Source organism: Pinus tabuliformis, chromosome 2_2 (genome assembly GCF_031772625.1).
Source record: "Pinus tabuliformis cultivar Carrire ecotype Pingquan chromosome 2_2, CPIR1, whole genome shotgun sequence".
Taxonomy (NCBI): Eukaryota; Viridiplantae; Streptophyta; class Pinopsida; order Pinales; family Pinaceae; genus Pinus; species Pinus tabuliformis.
In genome coordinates this window covers 785,810,219-785,827,058 of record NC_142300.1, presented here as the reverse complement: position 1 = coordinate 785,827,058, position 16,840 = coordinate 785,810,219, and positions in this window count along the sequence as shown.

Here is a 16,840-nt window from a genome sequence, read left to right as displayed (position 1 = left end):
TTGGCCGAATCAAAATCAATGATAAACTTTGCATGGCAAGATCACAGAGGATTACCTAAGAACAATATAGCCAAAGAAAAATTTTGAAATCCTAAAACTACTCTATAAAGTAAGAGGTAAAAATGTGTTCCTTCTTCTGTAACATTCTTAGAACCCAGTTCATGACCACATGAAACTGAGCTGCAATATCACTTATTTGTCTAAACAGTGAAATGTCATGTAATTTAATGGTGTTGAACAAGCAAACCGTTTATTTCTGGCTGGAAGAAAGAATGGCAGCACTGACAAATGGCATCCTAGATTTATATAGAGTATGAAAAAGATACAAAACCTAGGATAAAAGGCGCGAAAGGATGAAAATATACGGTGAAGTTGAGCTAATGTATTATATAACTAAGATGAGTTTGTTTCTGCTTCCGCTTCCATTGTATAGGTAGCTGTAAAAAAAAAAAAAAAAATGAAAACAGTCATTTTGGCTTTGTAAGTATTAAATAATCTCAAAGCACCTCTAACTAAGCTTTAAACGTCCCCCGGCCCTAATTATTCTGGCAACACCCTGCAAAATTCGGAGCATCTTCGACTAAATCCGAACCCAAAAAAAATATACATGGTTAGTGTTAAAATTAAACCACCATGTGCACCCTGGAGGTTTCGCACAAATTCTCCCGGAAGGTTTGCATCAACATAAAAGAAAAGTTCAATTCCTCTGAAATAAATGCAATCTTTAAAAGAAAAAGAAAGACAGATCAGTATGCAAGCTTAACCTCTGGTGCACTGCATAATTAACCAGTGCGATTTAGAAACCGACTCTTCTCAAAGGCTCTAACACAAAACAAGCACTCAACGATCTATCTACCAGGTCTAGCATAGTAGCAGATTTATCGCTGATCATGAATCATTGTCGGGGTGTCAAGCATGTCGACTACTCACAATGAATATTCATGTCCAGTGATCGTACAAGCTAGGGAGTCAAATAAGGAATTAGGAACCCCTGGAAAATTTTGCAAAGGATTTTATTTATTAAATCCATAACGGCTTGTGATTGAGTTAGATTGGCTTTTAGCTTCTTCTTTTTTTTATTTGAAACCCCTAAAAAAAAAAAAATTACATGTACAGTGAGGGTTTGTAGACCAAAAAGGGACATGCGGCCTCCCTGAAGTAACGATCCTGTAACTTTCAAAACAAGTCGAGTTAAAAAATTCCCAATTTTTTTTTTTTTTTTAAGATGCCCATAGGCCCTAAGGGTTGAGCTTGCCTCTGATACCATATGTATCAGCCCAAAATAAACATGTAATTAATTGGATTAATCAAGTAATTTATAATCAACATGCAATTATCAACTAATTAACATCAAAGTTCAAAACTATGAGTAGAGACACTTACCTGTGATTTCAATAGAAGTCTGCTAACTGCAACAAGGTTTTGGGGACGACTCTCCACCCAACCGTAGGCTCAGTTGCACAAAATCTTGCTACAATTGGCCACCCCCGAGCCCTCAATCAACATACTACTGCCAGGGAATCCTTTGTCTTAGAACACTATTCTCCCAAGAGAATTAATAATAGAATCTTGGAATGATGGAATGCCTTCCATCTTCCTCACCATCTAATAAATAGAGCAAACACTGGAAGGGGAACCACATGCACACACTCCATGTGTCTGCATGCAACTTTATTGCTTTCTTGTTTTATTTCTTTTTGATAGCTTTACTAATTTTTTTATTGTTTTCTTGTTTTGTTTCTATTTATATTTATTTAGAGCTTTAGTATGGTTATTTATTATTTATTACTATTTTTATTTTTATTATTTTTTTATTCATTGTTTATTATTTATTTTTTTAATATTATTTATTATTTATTATTTATTATTAAGGGATTTATTATTTATTATTTTTATTATTATCATTATTATTTATTATTTATTATTATTTTGTTATTTATTATTTATTATTAAAGGGACATTACAAAGACCTAGAAAGCTGCGGAGCTCTGTCAGAGTGGTTGGAGATGGCCAATCCCGAATGACTTGGATCTTGGCTAGATTCACATGCAGCCCCTGTTCATCAATAATGTATCCCAAATATTGAACTTGGGTCATGCCAAAAGTGCATTTCTCGAAATTGGCACATAACTTGTGTTGCCGCAGTGTTTGGAGAACCTGTCGGATGTGGTGGAGGTGCTCTTCCCAACTCTGGTTGAAGATTAGGATGTCATCCAAGTATACCACTACAAATGAGTTGGTGAATGGCCACAAGATGTCATCCATTAGCCTCATGAAGGTTGTAGGAGCATTCGTCAATCCGAAAGGCATAACCAACCATTCGAAAAGGCCCTCCTTGGCTTTGAAGGCAATCTTCCACACATCAAAGGGTTTGATTGGTACCTGGTGATATCCTGACTTCAAATCGATCTTGCTGAAATATTTTGCCCCCTTCAGTTGGTCCAGGAGGTCATTAATCCATGGGATCAGGTACCTATTATGGATAGTGATCTTGTTCAGCACTCGATAGTCAATACAGAGTCTCCAAGTCCCATCCTTCTTCTGTACCAACACGATCGGGCTCCCACAGCGTGATAAACTCAAACGGATGTGACCTTTCTGCAGCAACTCTTGAATCTGCCTCTTGATTTCATCATTCTCTAGAATGGAGCATCGATAGATTGGTCCATTGGGCAGCGGCGCACCTTGGGTCAGATCAATGGAGTGCTTGACTTGACAGTGCAGAGGAAACCCTGCGGGGGAGGTGAAGATGTTCTCATACTCCTCCACGACCTTGTCCATCTATAGTTGTCGTGCGGAGAGGCCCTGTTTGGAGGTCATGGTCATCGTCTTCTTCTTTCCTTGAGGGCGTATCATCAGGAAAACAAATTCCCGATTTTGGAAATGAGCTTACTGCATTGTTTTGCAGTAACCAAAGAGATGGCAGTAGGCGGTGCTACCTCCGGTATCCTGTACAACTTATTTCCCAAAGTAACAATAACAACATAGGGCCTTGATTCATACACAGCATGTCGCTTCCACAAGTATGGTTTTCCTAATAATACATCACAAACTTCAAGGGGAGCAATGTCACACAATTCCTCATCCGTGAAGGGCTTGATGTTGTATGGAAGGCGACACTGCTGGCTCACAAGAAGATCCCGTCCTTGGTGAAGCCACCCGATGGTGTACGATTGTGGATGTGTTATGGTCAGTAAGCCCAGCCGCTTCACGACTTCTGCTGAAATGAGGTTCTTTTGGCTCCCGCTGTCGACAATGAACTGTAGCGAGGAGCCCTTTACCCACATCTGGGAGTGGAAGAGATGCTCCTCCTCCTCTGGATCTTCAGGTTCCTCCTTCTGTATCTTCGTGGTGGCAACAGTGGCGTTGGGCTCCGCATCGATAATCTGCTTCCCTTTGTCATTCCCCTTGTCGGGTTTTGACTCAGAGTCAGAACATGCATCTGATTCTGAAACCTTCAGCTCGGCCACTAGTGACTGCTTGGCCCGACACTCCTTGTGTTGTGAGTGGAGCTCTTATGAAACTCACACCACCTTCCCGTGTCCTTTTTTGGCTTCACGGCGTTGTTATTTGCTTGCAGATTTGGCGGGTTGTCTTGGGCCGCCCCGCCTTGGATTTTTCCTTTGTTCTGCGGTTTGGGGGCACCTTCCCTTTGCTTCGGATTCGCAGATCCAAAGTCTCGCTTCTTCTGTTTAAAATTTTGCTCCACCTTGACAGCATACCAGTATGTCGTGCCGAGCAAAGGGATGTTTAGGAATTCTATTTCTTCCTAGATGTACTTGTGCAAGAAACCGCGGTATTTGAGTACCAAATGCAGCTTTGAATCGTTGATACCCAAATTTGTGCGAAGGGTATGGAAAATATTGGTAAACTCCAACACATCTTAGTCCCTCCCCTGCCGCAGCGTGGTCCACTTTATGTATTGATCCTCATAGCTTCCGACAAGGTAGTACTACTCCTTGATGGCATCCCGGAATGAATCCCAAGTGGGTGCGACTAAAAATAGTGAGCCTGTACTTTCATCCTTCTGCTCGCAGTAGGTTTCCCACTAGTCCTTGACGTGGGGGGCTGCTTTGAGAAGAGCGAAAATAATCTTTTCCCAACTGGAAAAATCATGAACAGAAAAATAACCCTCTAGCAGATTTAACCATTTATTGACGGCATCTGCGTTTATCTGACCCTCGAATATGGGGATTTCAAAATTAACTTGTACCTTAAATGGTGTGGCGTTTCCAAAGTAGCTGTTGGAAGCCGATGCGTCACCCCTAGGTAGCCGCTGAAGGATCTGGGCAAAGTTGTCCATCATCGCATTCCTTTGTTGCTCGAGGGCTTCTTCGAGCAAGATTTTGATAGGATCTCCTACCCCCTCGTCTTTCTTTTCACCCGCCATGGGAGGCCGTCGGGATTTGTGAGGCTGGTCTTGCAAAGGTTCGACCAGTTCAAGCCCTAACTCCTTAATTCCCAACCTCATTGGGGACATGCAAAGAAAAACAGAGAAAAAACAGACCGCTCTGATACCACTGATCTAGATTTAAATAGGAACGCAACAAATTACAGAGATAACCATAAACACATAGATGCAGTGGAAATAATACTTCATTTCATTAATGTAAAACACTGAAATATGCTTACAAACAGCAATGGACATCAACCAGCTAGGGCGATGGTAGCTTATCTCTGAGAAGAGATGTGGCGACTACATGCCTCTGAACTGTGTTACAATGAGGCTCGAAGGCCTATTTATTGTTGAGAAATAATGGAAAACCCTAAACATCCAAAAACCTAACCCTAGAAGATAAAACGCCAAACTGTGGGCCCTATTTGGGTAAATTGGTACATCAACTTCCCGGGGTCGTAACTTTGGCATATGATCTTTGTTTGATGCGCACAATATCTCGTTAGAAAGATCTATCTTAGAAATACAACTTCGAGAAGTGCAACATCAGTCCATGGACCCATGTTGCTCCCATTTTTCCCAAAAAACGTCGTTTAGGGCCTTAAAATGGCTCTGAAAGTTCAGGACCCGAAAAACTGCTAAAAATAGTAAATTGTGCTACAATTAAGGAAACTGAAAAGCTGAAAGAAACAATGGTGGGGGTCCAAGTGGACTTGGCAGGTGGCCACCAATATCCACCTAGATCATTCCTCCCCCCTTAGGAAGCAATGGTCCCCATTGCGTTGAGTTCCTCCATGAGATGAGGAAACTTCTGCTGAACTTGGTCCCTGGTGAGCCACTTGCCCTGGTGAAGGAGTTGGCCTGCTTTGACAACTTGATACAATTGGATATTCTATTGGCGAGTGTGCTTGAGCTGTGTGTCCATGATCTGATCAATTGCATCTTGCTCCATGCAATCTGGATTTAACTCTATGGGTGTGAGTTGTTCTGCAATGTTAGATGTGTTTAGTAATGGTGGAAAATATGGCCGAAGGTGGTCCATATTGAACACTAGGTGCAGGCAAAGGAATGGGGGAATGTTGAGCTCAAATGCATTGTCTCCCATAACCTTGGTAATGGTGTAAGGACCATATCGGAGTGGTATTAGTTTTCGGTAGGCTCCGGTAAGGTGTTCCTTTTGCAAATGCAACTAGACTTTGTCGCCCACCTGAAACTTGTGTGGCACCCGATGTTGATCATGTCACTATTTGTACTTGGCATTTGATTTCTCTATAATGTCATGGACCTGTTGGTGAATATGTTGGATGTGCTCAATGAAATTGGTTGTCTTATCTGTTTTGGACTGTACATGAGCCGAATCTGCGTGAGTAGCCGCAAATGGCATGGCCACATCAATGGGACATAATGGCTGGAATCCCAAGCCCACCGGAAAAAGGTTGTGGCTAGTCGAGCTGTGAAGAGCCCAGTTATAGCTGTGTTGAACATAGGGGAGGCTCTCGTCCCATGTGAGTGGATGCTTTGAGTTGTACATGCACAGAATGTGTACGATCATCCTGTTGACAACCTCTATCTGGCCATCAGTTTGAGGATGGAAGGTTGTGGACTTAGTGAGTTTTGTATCCATCATCGACCAGAGAATAGACCAAAATGTACTGAGGAACCCGTTGTCCCTATCTGAGATAATAGACTGTGGAATCCCAAAGTGTACCCACACTCGTTCAAAGAAGAGTTTAGAAGTGGCTTCTGTTGTGATATTCTTCTTGTAGGCCGCCATAATGGCCGTCTTCGAGAACCTGTCGACGACCACAAAAACACAGTTGTTTCCATTCTTAGTGGAAGGAAGGCCTGACATGTAATCCATGGAGATGGATTCCCAAGGTCGACTAGGGGTAGGCAGCGGGGTATAGAGGCCATGCTTCTTGATGTTCGGTTTGTCAATGGTGTAGGCAGTGCATGATCTAATGTACTTCCCGACATCGTGTCGAAGATTCGGCCAATAAAAATAATTTTTCAGTACTGCCACTATTTTCTCGACCCCAAAATTCCCAACAGCCCAACTATAGTGTGATTCCCAAATCATCTTGGCACGCTCGCTTGAAGGAACACAAAGGTGACCTAAGTGGCATAACAGGGCATCCTGGGGGTGAAAATTTGGAACATGCTGACCATCCAAGAGTGTCTGGTATGTGTGGCCAAATTCTGGGTCACTTTGGTAGAGAAGTGGCCAATCAGAAGTCTCGTGCCCACAAGAGTTGAGCACAGTGGTTAACGCCATGATCGGTGGTCGACTGAGGCAATCTGCAACATTATTAGTGTTTCCCTTATTATACTTGATATTCAAATGGAATTGTTGCAGGTATGTGGACCACTTTTAATGGAGATCATTCTGCAATTTCCCTTGTGTCTGTATGAACTGCAAGGGTCGGTGGTCTGTGTGGATGACGGTTTCCTTCCCCAAAATGTAATGCTTCCATTGTCGGTAGGCCTGCACAATGGAATACATCTCTTTGTCATAAGTGGGATACTTCCAAACTATGTCTGAAAGTGTCTCATTGCGATATGCCACTGGATGCCTGTGTTGAGTAAGGACTGCCCCAATAACATAGTCAGAGGCATCTGTCTCGACCTCAAATGGTTGTTGCAAGTTTGGTAATGTGAGCACTGGTGCCATGCAGAGCCGATCTTTCAACTCTATGAATGCCTTCTGTTGAGATTCAGACCAAAAGAATTTTGATTTCGCTCCTCCCTTGGTGACTTGACTCAAGGACCAAGTGATATGAGAAAATCCCAACACGAACCTGCGGTAGAAGTTTGCAAGACCTAGAAATTTGCGGAGCTCTGTCAGAGTGGTTGGAGATGGCCAATCTCGAATTACTTGGATCTTGGCTGGATCCACATGCACTCCTTGTTCATCAATAATGTCTCCCAGATACTAAACCTAGGTCATGCCAAAAATGCATTTCTCCAAATTGGCACATAACTTGTGTTGCCGCAGTATTTGGAGAACCTGTCAGATGTGGTGGAGGTGTTCTTCCCAACTTTGGCTGAAGATTTGGATGTCATCCAAGTTACCACTACAAATGAGTTGGTGAATGGCTGCAAGATGTCATCCATTAGCCTCATGAAGGTTGCAGGAGCATTCATCAATCCGAAAGGCATAACCAACCATTCGAAAAGGCCCTCCTTGGCTTTGAAGGAAGTCTTCCACACATCGAAGGGTTCGATTGGTACCTGGTGATATCCTGAGTTGAAATCGATCTTGCTAAAATATTTTTCCCCCTTCAGTTGGTCTAGGAGGTCATCAATCTGTGGGATCGGGTACCTATTACAGACAGTGATCTTGTTCACAACCTGATAGTCAATAAAGAGTCTCCAAGTCCCATCCTTCTTCTGTACCAACACGATCGGGCTCCCACATGGCGATGAACTCGGACGGATGTGACCTTTCTGCAGTAGCTCCTGAATCTGCCTCTTGGTTTCATCGTTCTCTAGAACGGAGCGTCGATAGATTGGTCCATTGGGCAGCAATGCACCTGGGGTCAAATCGGTGGAGTGCTTGACTTGACAGTGCAGAGGAACCCCTACGGGGGAGGTGAAGATGTCCTCGTACTCCTCCACGACCTTGTCCATCTATAGTTGTCGTGCGGAGGGGCCCTGTCTGGAGGTCGTATCCACCGTCTTCTTCTTTCCTTGAGGGCATATCATTAGGAAAACAAATTTCTTGGTTTTGGAAATGAGCTTACTGCATTGTTTGGCAGTAACCAAAGAGATGGCGGTAGGCGGTGCTACCTCCGGTATCCTGTACAACTTATTTCCCAAAGTAACAATAACAACACGGGGCCTTGATTCATACACATCATGGCACTTCCATGAGTATGGTTTTCCTAATAATAAATCACAAACTTCAAGGGGAGAAATGTCACACAATACCTCATCTGTGAAGGGCTTGATGTTGTATGGAAGGCGACACTGCTAGCTCACGTGAAGATCTCGTCCTTGGTGAAGCCACCCGATGGTGTACGGTTGTGGATGTGTTGTGGTCGATAAGCCCAACCGCATCATGACCTCTATCGAAATGAGGTTCTTTTGGCTCTGGCTGTCAACAATGAACTATAGCGGGGAGCCCTTTACACACATCTTGGAGTAGAAGAGACGCTCCTCCTCCTCTGGATTTTCAGGTTCCTCCTTCTGTATCTTCGTGGTGGCAACGGTGGCGTTGGGCTCCGCATCGATAATTTGCTTCCCTTTGTCATTCCCCTTCTCAGGTTCTGACTCAGAGTCGGAACATGCATCTGATTCTGAAACCTTCAGCTCGGCCACCAATGACTGGTTGGCCCGACACTCAATTGTGTTGTGAGTGGAGCTCTTATGAAACTCACACCACTTTCCCGTGTCCTTTTTCAGCTTCACAACGTTGTTCTTTGCTTGCAGCTTTGGCGGGTTGTCTTGGGCCGCCCCACCTTGGCTTTTTCCTTTGTTCTGCGGTTTGGGGGCACCTTTCCCTTGCTTTGGATTCACAGATCCAAAGTCTCACTTCTTCTGTTTAAACTTTTGCTCGACCTTGATGGAATATCGGTATGTTGTGTCGAGCAAGGGGATGTTCATGTATTCTATTTCTTCCTGGATGTACTTGTGCAAGCAACTGTTGAAAATAGCAACAAGAAATGCTAAATATAGAAGTGTTAAATTTAGTACAACTATAAATAGCATTTCGGGATACCATCCTATTTTAGTTAGTCCCTGGACTAAAATAGAGAAGTAAAATTCGAATTTGATCTTAGTAGTTGTTTGTAAAACAATTAATTAATTCGCCATGAGTTAATTAGTTGTAGAAAATCAAACATGAAGTCTATGTGGGGACATGCAATAGTTTCTACATTAATTGAGGAATTTATCCATCTTTTAAAGAGATAAGGATGAGTTGTAATATTGAGCTGTAATTAATTGACTTAGTTAACTGAGTCAAGTCCAGTTAGATTAATTCAAACAGTTTGTTGAATTAATTGTGAGTTCAGTTAGTTAATGCATGCATGCATGTAACTATAGCACTTCAGATAACTGAATATTCTCTCATAAATAACTCATGCATGTCAGTTCAGACAAATAACCAGTTGAGAACAGATAGAGGGAAAATGTACTATCAGTTGCTAGAATATTCCATAGTGAATATCCCTTGCATGCAGAAGGAATTCTTTCCTTGAGTATTGCGCAGTTACTTCTTCAGGTTTTGTGAGTGTGATGAGGCCAATTTACACATGTGGCTTCACTGGACCCCAAGAAAAACTGCACAAGGAAATAGGAGGCTTGGAGGGCTTGAGGAGGACATATACAGTGTCTATTCAGTCTGTGAGTTGTATTGTTTGATTGCAGAGGGAGCAAGATAGCTTGAGAGCTGATTCTTTTTGTAACTTGAACATGATTTCCACTTGTATGATAATACAGAGATTGGGGTTTTAGGCTGAGGCTTTCCCCGAGTTATTTCTTCTGTGTTATGTGTGATTGATTTCTCATTCTCAGTTATATGTGTTCTCATTGATCTTGCTCAATTCAATTAAGCTTCCGCAGAGTTTGTTGTAGAAGTGGATCTTGTATTTTGCTTTAGTCTATTGCATAATCTATTGATCTACAGTGGGAATTTCAACATGGTATCAGAGCAAAGGTGATCAAAGGAGAAGAATAGTATACAAGAAGGGAGAAGGGAGAAGTTTGTGGTTCCTGAATATAGAAATCGAGTTCTTATCACATCTCAATTTCACCAATGGCATTCAGTGGTTTAAGACTCGAGTATGCCCTTGATGGCAGCTCAAATTATATAGCCTAGAAGGATCGCATGGAAGCAATATTAGAGGATAACGGTCTAAAGGACTTCATTGATCAAGAAGTCCCCAAGCCGACTGATGCTACTCAACTGGCGGAATGGAAGAAATGTGTGGCTAGAGCAAGGAGAATCCTCCTGGAGGGAGTTCGAGACCACATTGTCTCGAGCCTCCATGGGAAGGATACACCATTTCAATGTGGAAAACATTGAAAGATCTATATCAGAACAACAACGATCAGAGGAAGCTGGCGCTAAAAGACAAGCTTCGTAAGATCAAGTGTGGAAAGGGCGACATGATCTCTACATATCTGAACAAGCTCACCACCTGCAGGGATCAGCTTGGAAGTGTAAGGATCATGATCGCTGATGATGACATGGTGAGTCTTGCACTCCTCGATCTTCCTAAGAGCTCGCATAGCTACCAAGACTCAGTTAATGGAAGAGAAAAAGTGCCAGATTGGGAACGACTTTGGTCGGATCTAATGCAAGAGGAAATAAGAAGAAGCACCAGAGATGGATCCTCATCAAAGCAAGATGATGAGGAAAATCTAGCCTTAACGAGTAAGGCGAGGAAAGGGAAAGGGAAGGCGTCCCATCCCAAATCTAGTTCTTCCCATGGTGGGAAGAAGATTGACAAATCGAAAGTGCGATGCTTTCATTGTCATGAAGTGGGCCATTATGCTACAAATTGTCCACACAAGAAATCCATGAAGGGTTCCTCGAAGGGATCTGATGGTGAGGCACTGACCTCACAGTTTGAGCTAGATTTCTCTCTTATCGCATGCATGGTTTCATCCATGGTGGGATGTGTGTGGTACCTGGACAGTGGAGCTTCATTCCACATGTCAAGTGACAAGAATCTTTTCAGTACCTTGGAGGAGAAGGATCTCCAGATGCGGATCGAGATGGGCGATGATGGAAAGTACCGTGTTTCAAGTGAAGGTACGGTTGTGTTTCAGAGGGAGCATGGAGCTCCCCTCACCCTGACTGATGTAAAGTATGTACCAGGTCTGAAGAAGAATCTTGTGTCTGTCGCTATGCTAGAAGATAAAGGCTATGATGTAGTCTTTAGTAAAGGAAAGGTATTCCTAAGGCATATCAGTATTGGATAGACAAAGCGAATTGGGATTCAAGTAAATAATCTCTACAAGCTGGAGGTAGATGACTGTGTTGCATTGAGCTCCAAAGCTGAGATGGTGCAGAGCCAAGATGTTGGCGAGCTATGGAATAGAAGACTGGGTCACTTGCACCATGGAGCCCTGAAGATCATGCAGTAGATTTCTACCGGATTACCCAAGGGAAAACTTGAGTAGACGAATACATGCAAAGGTTGTACCTTGGGTAAGTATGTGAAATCTTCCTTTCCGGATCGAGATAGTAGAGCTGGAGCAATCCTGGAGCGAGTTCACTCAGATGTTTGTGGACCATTCTCTACAGCCTCCACTTCTAAACAAAGGTACTATGTTATTTTAATGATGATTTTTCTCGTAGATGTTGGATCTACTTTATGAAAGAGAAGGATCAAACCTTCTTGAGGTTTTGTGAGTTTAAAGCCTTGGCAGGGAAAGAATCTGGAAAGAAAATAAAAGCCTTGCATAACAACAATGGTGGAGAGTATGTCTCCCAGCAGTTTAAAGACTTCTGCATTGCATAAGGAAATAAAAGGGAACTGACGGCACCCATTAACCCACAACAGAATGGGGTGGCCGAAAGGAAGAATAGATCGATTGTGGGAGCAGCTCGAGCGATGTTGCATGACCAAAGCCTACCACTGCATTTGTGGGCTGAGGCATGCAATACATCAGTATACTTGCAGAACAGAAGCCTGCACCATATACTGGGGATGAAGACACCTATGGAGGCCTTTTCCGGGAAGCGACCTGATGTAAGTCACTTCCGAATCTTTGGATCATCAGTTTACTTTCATGTGACGAAAGATTCCAGGAAGAAGCTAGACCCAACAGCTGAGTTGGGAATACTTGTGGGGTACACGGATACACCCCACAACTATCGGGTGTTGATCCAAATTGGATCCTAAACACTCTCTAAGTTTTCATAAACTCGTTCAAATTATGCCAAACAGATTCAAGTCTTAGAAAGATCAAGCTATCAGAAGGAATCCTCGTGACAGTTGCAATTGTGATTAGCACAGAGCAACGAGGACCCTCAGTCGATTGCGCGGACCGTTGGCCCATGGTAACGCGCATTGGCACAAATTGGCAAAACCAGAGGCTAATTCAAGAAATGGGGGTGGTTTCTTATACGCGATTATCCCCTCAGTGGAGGAAAGCCCCGAAGTGTCTGGACCCGAAATGGCTATGAAATGCGGAAAAGTAATAAATTTGGTTCCGTGGATTCCACAAAACCGGCAAGATATCGGAAGGCCTCGAGGCGGTAAGCAGTTTTGACCGAGTCCCGCCCGATGCCACACACTGAGTGACACGCGTCCAGCGGAAGAGAGAGAAAACCACTCACATCGGACGAGTAAACGTCATGCTACTTACCCGCCCGATATGAACGACGACCGTAGGATCTGGGGGGCCCAGATCAACGGCGGAGGCGCGTCCCGATAAATGACCGGATTTGACAAGGTTGTAAAGCAAGATTACATGGGATTTGAAGTCCGACGTGGATGATGAGTTGGCAAAAGATTCGTGTTTCGCAGGCATCTTGGAGAAAATGGAAATAATGACCATTCAAATGTGTCCAAGGAACCTGACACACTCACCCGTTGCAGAATAGGTGGTCACCTCCCTGTGAAGCGTTACACAGTGATGATGACGCAAAACAGGGGAGTTTGAACGGACAGAGGAAGGAAAACCAGAATGCTGGGAAGCAGAAACGAACCAACAGAAAGCAGACTGGCTTTAAAGCCATGAACTGACAGAGATAGAGCAAGCAGAAAAGCAGGAAAGAGAGTTAGTTAAGAGCAGAGAGAAGAAGCCGAGCTTACCTAAGGGCAACATCGAGCCAGACAGAGCCAGAGAGAGTCAAAGAGTCTATGCACTCCAAAGAAAGCTTGAGAGGTTCAAGCGAGTTCCTCGGCATAGGCCTGTCATGTATGAGTTTTGCATTGGGCTCATACTACTGTGACCAGTAGAGGTCAAGTACTAGTAAGGAGAGTCTGTGTACTCAAATCCTATTGATTCACATCTGTTGAGTGAGACTCAAATTGAGCTCACTGTTGTAAAGAAACTCTGCTTTGAAAACATAATATAGAGGCCACCATTGAAGGTTGGACCGGGAGACGTAGCCCAGGAGTATTGGGTGAACTCCTTATTAAACTTGTTGTGTTTACATGTTTTCCTGTTATGTTTTCTCTAAATTGCTTCAGTGTCTGTGTATTTCACAATCTTATCGATCCGTTGCATAAAATAACATAGGCACATCCATGCACATGAGTCTGTAATACCTTTAATTCTTTGTCTTGGATAAATTCCAGATCAAGTGGTATCAGAGCTCTAGGTTACTAAGGTTAGACAAGCTTGTGCTGGATTTTGTTGTTGAATGCTAACTAGATCAAAGCTTAAACTAGGAGAAAGAGAGTTGGTTGAAACTAACCCTGAAATTGGAAGAGTCTATCCTAAGAGGAAAATGTCAGAAGAAAGTCCCTTGGAATCAGACCCTCAGTTCATGGATAGCTTCATTACCATGAGAGCCATGGTAGAGGAAATGTATAGAGAATTTAAGAAAGGCAGAGAGGAAGATGCAGCAAACTCCAAAAGAGATAAAGGAGCAGAAGAATCTCTCCTCCATGACCACTCTAAAGGCAAAGGGAAAGAAGAAAAACTTCCCACACCTCCTAGTAGCCCTGAAAACAAAAAGAAGACATATTTGATTAAATTAGATGTTAAATTTGATTTACCAATATATGATGGACAATTGAATGCAGAGAAGCTATATAATTGGATTAGACGTATTGATGTTTATTGCATAGTGCAGAGCATCGATTCAGACAGTAGTAAGATTCAGCTGGCCAACCTACGCCTTGGAGGCACTGCCTTGGTATGGTGGGAAGGCAGGACACAAGCTGACATGAAGAAACATGGTAAGATTCTTTCTGTCTGAGTGAATTTGTTTATGCAATTAAAAAGAAATTCTATCCACTAGCCTATATGCAACAAGCCATGATGATCTGGCAAAATCTTCGACAATTAAAAGGGCAAAGTGTACAAAGTTACACTCAAGAATTTAGGAAAAGAGCTTTGATTCTAGCAATTTCTTTAGACTCACCTGAACCTCTACTGAAGTATATAGGTGGTCTACACAGCTACTTAAGACACACAATTCTCATGTTTAATCCCACTAGCATAGATGAGGTATCTGTTCAAGCTACACATCTAGAGGCTAGAGGAAAGAATGTGAACCCAGAAGTTGGGGGATCATCCAAACCTACTGCAAGCAAGAATAAGGAGAAAAGAAAACAGAAATGGAAAGAGAGGAAGGCCAATACTATACAAAGGACCAAGTCTTCATGCACTCACTATAAGAAGGATGTGCATGATGATGAACACTGTTGGATCCTGCATCCGGCGCTGAGACCCAAGAAGTTCGAGGGAAAGAAGAAGAAAATTGTTGCAACTATTCAAAAGGATTTGGGGTCAGACTCAGGAGATGAAACAACAATCGCAGCCACATGTATGAAAGGTAAAAATTCTGAAGCATCTACTAGTAATTCTACACAATCTACTCATAATGAAGAAAATGAGAGAAAAAGACATGAGCTTTTTCATATTAGAGTTGTTTCCAAGCATCAAAAGATTGATACTTTGTTTGATAGTGGCTCACAAGTAAATTTAATTTCTGAAGCAATTGTAAAGAAGTTGGGACTACTAACCACACCTCACAAAAAGCCATATCCATTAGGTTGGTTATGTGATAAAGCACAGCTACAAGTGACTAGACAATGTAAACTTAGGTTTTCTTTTGGGTCAGCATTTGTAGATGAGGTTGAGTTAGATATAATTCCTTTGGATATATGTGGAATTGTTTTAGGAAGTCCTTACATGTATGATAGAAAAGTTATTTTCTATAGAGCTGAGAAAAAGTATCAATTCATTAAAGATGGAATCGAATATATTGTAAGAGCTCATAAACTCAAGAATAATTATACTCTCATAAACTCAGGGAAGATGAAAAGAATTGTAAATTCATGCAAACAATTTTTACTGATGGTTGTAAAGGAAAAGAAACCTGATAAAACCAATGTATTTGAGGGCTGTGATGCTAAACAACAAGCTGATTTAGAAAAAGTTGTTTCTGAATATGATATATTGTTTCAAGAACCTAAAGGTCTGTGACCCAAAAAGGAAATAGTACATGATATTAATTTGCAGCAAGATGCTCCATTGCCTAACATCAGAATGTACAGGTTGTCTGCTTTAGAGAATGCAGAAATCAAGAAGCAGGTACAAGAGCTGCTCGAGAAGGGGTTCATCAGACCTAGCACATCACCATATGGGTCTCCAATTGTCTTGGTGAGAAAGAAACATGCCTCATGGAGAATGTGCATTGATTACCGAGCACTGAATAAGATAACGATCAAAAATCGTTATCCCCTTCTTCGCATAGATGATCTATTGGATCAATTAAATGAAGCTGCTTATTTTTCCAAGTTGGACTTGCATAGTGGCTATCATCAGGTCAGAGTTGCAGAGCAATATGCATGGAAGATTGCTTTCAAAACAAATCAGGGATTGTATGAGTGGTTGGTTATGCTTTTTGGCTTAACTAATGCTCCTGCTACTTTCATGAGAGTAATGAATGATGTACTCAGACCTTTTCTTGATGATTTTGTCATTTTATATTTGGATGACATTCTTATATTCAGTAAAACATGGGAAGAACATTTAAAGAATGTTAAGCAAACTCTAGATGTTATGAAAAAAGAAAATCTTTATGTTAAGCTCTCAAAATGTGAATTTGGCAAAACATCTTTGAATTATTTGGGTCATATTGTAGGGGGTGGTGAATTGAAGATATATCCCTCTAAGGTTGCAGTCATTGTAAACTAGCCTAAACCCAAATCTGCTACTGAAGTTAGACGCTTCTTAGGAGCAACACAGTATTGGAGAAAGTTTATTTCTAACTTTTCCTTAATTGCAATGCCCTTACATGCTTTAACAAGATTGAAAAAGGTGTTTCAATGGGGAGGCAAACATCAAAAAGCCTTCAACACCTTAAAAGAAAATATTAGTACAGCACCAGTACTAGCACTGCCCGATCTTCAAAGACCATTTGAGATTGAAACGGATGCTAGTGACTATGCCATGGGAGCAATGTTGATGCAGCACAGTAAACCCATATGTTATCATTCTGAGACATTTAATTCTGCAGTAGTTAACTATCCCACATATGATAAAGAATTGTATGCATTAGTATAGAGTGTGAAAAAGTGGAAACATTATTTAATGGGCAAAGGGACAGTTATAGATACTGACCATCAACCACTTCAATATTTTCACTCACAAACTAAGTTGCAGCAATCAAGACACTATAGGTGGATGGGTTTTTTACAACAGTTTCATCTTGTCATTAGATATAAAAAGGGCATACACAATAAAGTTGCAGATATGTTGTCCAGACCAATCATAAATGCATCCACTATACTTAAGCATAATTCAGTA